We start from the raw sequence: 6,271 nt of genomic DNA, 5'->3' as shown, positions 1-6,271 counted from the left end.
TGCGACCTCCCCAGGGGCTGCTTGTGGTTTCACTCAGGCTCTGGCCACGTTTTGGGACAGGGGTCCTGGCAGGGCCACTCAGTGCTGGCTCCTGGGGGAGGGGAGGGCAGAAAGAGGACACACTGCCCCCTTCCCCCACCCCAGGCGGGGGGAGGAGAATGCAAGGGGGCCTGTCAGACACTCCTCTCTTCAGGACTTAACCCGGGCTGGGACCTGGGCACGGAGCTGGCCAGGCACCTTGGCCCCATAGGAGCATATGAGTTCCCCCTCCATGGAGACAGCCAGACACCTGGGTCTCACAGGAACACGTGGAGATGCCCGGACTCCTGAGTCCTGTAGGAGAGTAGGCAGCTGTCGCTGGCCATGAGGGTCCCCCCAGGAGGCCCGGATGCCTGGGTCCCTCAGGAACAGACGAGGTACAGAGACGCAGCGTCCTCTAGGAGCCAGTCACCCCAGTGCTACATCCCCAGGGCGAGTCCAGGGCCGCCCAGAGGGAGGGGGCAAAAGGGGCAATTTGCCCCAGGCCACACAGGGGCCCCCACAAGAGTTTTCCGAGGCCCCTGGAGTGGGGTCCTTCACTCACTCCGGGAGCCCCGGAAAACTCTCGCAGGGCCAGGGCCCCCGGAGCTGCTTCTGCTCCCGGTCTTCGCCGGCGGGGGGCGTCTTTCCGCTCCGGGGCGGAAGGACTCCCCGCCGGACAAGTAATGCCGAAGCGGGACCCGCCGCTGACGTACAGCCCGGTCTTCGGTGGTAATTCGGCAGCGGGGGGCCCTTCCGTTCCGGGACCTGCCACCGAAGTGCCCCGGAGACCCGCGGCGGGGGCCCCCTGCCACCGAATTACCGCCGAAGACCCGGCTGCACTTCGGCGGCGGGTCCCGCTTAAGCGGTAATTTGGCGGCGGGAGGGGGCCCCGCTGCGGGTTTCTGGGGCATTTCGGCGGCGGGTCCCGGAGCGGAAGGGCCCCCCGCCGCCGAATTACCGCCAAAGCGGGGGCCCCCCACCGCTGAAGACCCCAGGCCCCCGGAATCCTCTGGGCAGCCCTGGGCGACTCCCCTGGGGTCCCTGGGTTGGGAGGGGCGGCTGCCCCCAGGACTCCACTGTCAGCTGCCCCCGCTGTCCCTGCTGCAAAGCCACTGCCCCTTGGCCACACCCACGGGCGGGCTCCCTGCCCCACACAGAGTCCGTGATTGGTCCAGCCCGGCACCTCTCAGGTGCATCCGATTGGGTGGCAGCCCCTGGACAATGGATGGGTGAAAGGCGCCAGGCAGAAGCAAGAGGTGATTGGTTGAGGTGTCCTGGCCAGGAGATGCAATTGGGTAGATGGCACCATGGAGTGCAGGCTCCAGCAGGCTTTCGGCCAATCGCAGAAAGGGCTTGGGACCCCCCCACCCGAGATCCCAACCCCTCCCCCCAGAACCCTTGGGTCCTCCCACTGCCCCCTGGGAAACTCTTTGCCCTCCCCAGGGAGCCTGCAGCTGTGAAGGGGTTGGTGCGTCTCCCCATGGGGCTGGCTCCAGCAGGGGCGGCTCTAGCAATTTCGCTGCCCCAAGCACGGCAGCACGCCGCGGGGGGCGCTCTGCCAGTCGCCGGTCCCGCGGCTCCGGTGGACCTCCCGCAGACGTGCCTGCGGAGGGTCCGCTGGTCCCGCAGCTCCGGTGGTCTTCGCGTGGACGTGCCTGCGGATGCTCCACCGGAGCCGCAGGACCAGCGGACCCTCCGCAGGCACGGCTGCGGGAGGTGCACCGGAGCTGCCTGCCGCCCTCCCGGTGACCGGCAGAGCGGCCCCGCGGCTTGCCGCCCCAAGCACGCGCTTGGCGTGCTGGGGCCTGGAGCCGGCCCTGGGGTCCAGGGGTCATGGGCAGGAAGAGCAGAGCATGACCTTCAGACGGGGCACCCCCCAGGGGGCTCTGGGAGCTACGGGGGGGCACATGGGCCAAGGGAGCCAGTGGGGTGTTACTGCTGGGGGTCAGGCGGGCGCCAGGGGCACCGGGGGGGGGGAAGCACTCGCCATTGGGGGTCAGGGGGCGCCAGGAGCACCGGGGGGGGCAGCACTCACCGTTGGGGGTCAGGGGGGCGCAGGGGGCACGGGGGGTCAGCACTCGCCGTTGGGGGTCAGGGGGGCGCAGGGGGCACTGGGGGGCAGCACTCGCCATTGGGGGTCAGGGGGGCGCCAAGGGCACCGGGGGGGGGCAGCATTAGCATCCACCCTAAAAAGAAAGAAACAACAGAAGGAAGATCAAAGCCAGGTCCCAGGCTGACAGTCACGCCTGCAATTGACGGGTGATCAAGCACCAAACCCAGAGGCAGGGTGACACAGCAAGACCTAGAGACTTTGAATCCAAACTAAAACAGAGAGCAACAATACCCAAAGTCCAAAGGCGCAAACAATTCGATGTTTATTGGGGTGAACTTCCAGCAAGCATGATTCCAGTTTCCTTCCTTAGTGTCCCCCTTCCCAGCTCTGACACCACAGAGCCTTGCCTGTGGCCCTGTTCCTGTTCCCATACCGATTCCATTCCCTCTTTAGCAAAACATGATCCCAATTCCCCCACCCCCAGTCCCTGTGCCCATTCCCCCCCTTCCTGATTGAACCTGCGTTTTCCTTAGCTATTTCTTACCCAATCATTTTACTGAAATTTAACTAACCAACCCTAACATATTGTAACATGGTTATTTAACCAATTATACCCCACCACCTTCATTGGTTTACACCCAACAAAATGACTTATACAGCAGACAGAAACAATCACAGAACCAGACAGACAGAGACCATGCAAATAAACATACAAAACAATACAGAAGTGAGGATTTCACAACTACATCGATATAGACATAAGGGTTTCCAGCTGTGTCTATTGATAAGTGAGTTCTTGCCAGACAGGATGCTATCAAACCAGGTTTCCTTTTACATCTTCTAGGCTCTTCTCTTTCTCTGGAGGTGATGGAATATCAGGCCAGGATTGTATTCCTATCAGCCCAATAGCACCTTATTTCAATGGGACTAGTTTGGAATGTGAGGATGTGACCACACACTTCCCAGCTTATGGCTGCCTAACTACATCTTGGCTGAAGGCCTCAGACTGTCACAGTAAGAGAAGGCCATTCCACAGACAGTGATTTTGATTCTCTTTTATACCTCTATAACTAGTTTAGCAATAAGAATACACCTACATTCTTAAAGTAGAGGTGGCTGGTTTCAGTGGGGAAGACGGAAGCAGGAGTGGGGGGTTAGCGGGGGCTGCAGCCCGGGGAGAGCCGGCGGGGGTGGGAAAGTTGCAGGGGAACTTTCCGGCAGGGGGTCTGTGCGGTCTGGGCGCTTCGCCTCCCCGGGAGAAGCCCGGCTCCCCGCCCGCCCGCCCGCAGCCCCAGGCTCCCCCCGGCTGGCGCCGGCGAGGATGCAGTTAGGGGAGCAGCTCCTGGGCAGTGCCGCTAGCCTGGCCGGGCCCCCCTTCTACCCGCCCGAGAGCAGCAGCGCCCGTGGCGGCCACCCCGCGGCCAGCCCAGCTCGGGCTCCCCGCAGCGCCTGGACTTGGACAAGGGGCCGAAGAAGTGCGGCGGCGCTGGGCCGGGCATGCTGAGCGAGGCGGAGGCCGGCGAGCCCTTCCCCGGCACGGGCTCCAAGCAGGGTGGCCCGGAGGGGTGCAAGGCGGCCCCTGGCAGCGAGGCCGAGCTGCCCCCGGCCGCCGCCCGCTACCCGCTGGACAGCCTGAGCCCGGAGCGCTACTACCTGCAGTCCCCGGGGCCGCAGGGCGCCGAGCTGGGCGCGCCCTGCTCGCTCTTCCCCTACCCGGCGGCGCAGCACGGCTCCGTCTACCCCGCGCCCGGCGGGGCGCGCTACCCCTACGGCTCCGTGCTGGCCCCGGGGGGCTTCTCGGCCGCCGTCTGCTCCCCGGGCGGCCGCGCGCAGTTCGGGGGCCGGCGGCGACGGCTACCAGTACGGCCAGGGGGCGGCGGGGCCCCTCTACAGCCCCTACCCGGCGGCGGGCTCCTGCGGCGGGCTGGGCGCCTTGGCCATGCCCGGCTCGGGGCCGGGGCTGCGGGCGCAGGTCTTCCTCTGCAACCGCCCGCTCTGGCTCAAGTTCCACCAGCACCAGACCGAGATGATCATCACCAAGCAGGGCAGGCGGATGTTTCCCTTCCTGAGCTTCAACATCACCGGCCTCAACCCCACGGCCCATTACAACGTGTTCGTGGAGGTGGTGCTGGCCGATCCCAACCACTGGCGCTTCCAGGGGGGCAAGTGGGTGACGTGCGGAAAAGCGGACAACAACATGCAAGGCAACAAGGTGTATGTTCACCCTGAATCCCCAAACACTGGGGCTCACTGGATGATGCAGGAGATCTCTTTTGGAAAACTAAAACTGACCAATAACAAAGGTGCTAACAATAATAATACTCAGATGATAGTACTTCAGTCTCTACACAAGTACCAACCTCGACTTCATATTGTGGAAGTGACTGAAGATGGGGTTGAAGATCTGAATGACTCTTCAAAGACTCAGACGTTTATTTTCCCGGAAATCCAGTTCATAGCAGTTACTGCATATCAAAACACTGATATCACTCAGCTTAAAATTGACCATAATCCTTTTGCAAAGGGCTTCAGGGACAACTATGATTCATCCCACCAGATTGTCCCAGGAGCCCGGTACAGCGTGCAACCATTCTTCCAGGAACAGTTTGTCAACAACTTGCCGCCAGCCAGATTTTACAATGGTGAGAGAACTGTACCTCAGACAAAAGGCCTACTCTATCCTCAGCAAAATGAAGAGGTGGCCAATCCTCCCCAGAGATGGTTTGTTACTCCTGTGCAGCAACCTGGTACCAACAAACTGGACATGAACTCCTATGAAACAGAATATTCTCCTAGCACCTTGCTCCCCTATGGCATTAAATCCCTTCCGTTGCAGACATCCCATGCTTTGGGATATTATCCTGATCCAACATTCCCTTCCATGGCAGGGTGGGGAAGCAGAGGTTCTTATCAGAGAAAAATGGCGACTGGGTTACCTTGGACCTCCCGAACAAGTCCCCCGGCTTTCTCTGAAGACCATCTTCCCAAGGAGAAGGTGAAAGAAGAAATCAGCTCATCTTGGATAGAGACCCCACCTTCCATAAAATCTCTAGATTCAAATGATTCTGGCATCTACACTAGTGCTTGTAAGAGAAGACAACTCTCTCCTAGTACTTCCAGCAATGAAAATTCTCCAACAATGAAATGTGAAGACATGAATGCTGAGGACTATAGCAAAGACACTTCAAAAGGCATGGGCTACTATGCTTTCTATACTACTACTTAGAGCATTATTTCATCCCAATTGGCTAAATTTTCAGAGTGGCTTTGGTTTTTTCTTTTTTCTGCATAAAAGTTGCCAAAAAGGTTCTTGCCTTCCACCTTGAATGAATTGTTTTCTTAAAGTACAGGCCTTTGCAGACAGGCCCGAATATCTATATCCTAACAGGAGCCAGGACTCCTGTGTTCTATCCCTGGCTCTAGGAGGGGAGTGGCGGTGGGGACTGGGAATCGGGACACTCCCAGCTGCCTTTTTGCATTCTCACCCAACAGGTCTTTGCACACTCACCACCATTCTCCTGTGATCACCCTCCAGCACTCACCACCAATTTCTGTCAGCTCTCTGTCCTTGCACACACACCCACCCTTGTACCCTCACCACTGATCTTTGCACACTCATGCAAGGATGCACTCTCTGACCCTTCTTGCACTCGCACATACCCTGACACATCCACCACCCACTCCTTGCACATGTACCCACAGTGGTGCACTCACTGCACAGCTGTGTGCACTGTCACCCCCCTTTGACACTGGTGCCTGCTCACACACTCATCCTTGTGCTCCCCTGCAGAACACGGCCTCTCAGGGGATGGGTGGGGGGTCAGGTTGGGTGAGCAGTGACCCCCCACCCATCCGCCCCCGCCCAGTGGGGGATGCAGGATGCCGAGCAGGGACTTAAAACAGTCAAAACAAAACTTCAAAGTGCAAAAGCAAAAAAAAAATCGGTGGTGGGGGGAGCCAAAATTTTTTTTGCTTGGGGCAGCAAAAAACCTAGAGCCAGCCCTGGCTGGGAGAGCTCTTTCTCAGCGCTCTGCTGCGACTACACAAGCCACGTTAAAGCGCTGCCAGTGTAGACTAGCCCGAGGTTCTTTCTACTTATGGTATATTCTCTCTATTTCAGTGAGATGTTCATTCCCTTCATGAATCTGTTGTGAAAACATACGAATGGCCATACTGAGTCAGACCACTGGTCCACCT

General features: G+C 59.4%; 1 pseudogene; it reads left to right on the top strand.

Moving 5' to 3' along the window:
* Positions 1 to 3,395: 3,395 nt before the first annotated feature.
* On the top strand, positions 3,396 to 5,396 carry LOC123361172 (annotated as a pseudogene).
* The last annotated feature ends 875 nt before the right edge of the window (positions 5,397 to 6,271 follow it).

The sequence above is a fragment of the Mauremys mutica genome, unplaced genomic scaffold (genome assembly GCF_020497125.1).
Source record: "Mauremys mutica isolate MM-2020 ecotype Southern unplaced genomic scaffold, ASM2049712v1 Super-Scaffold_100400, whole genome shotgun sequence".
Lineage (NCBI taxonomy): Eukaryota > Metazoa > Chordata > Testudines > Geoemydidae > Mauremys > Mauremys mutica.
This window is presented reverse-complemented; position numbering and strand designations above follow the sequence as displayed.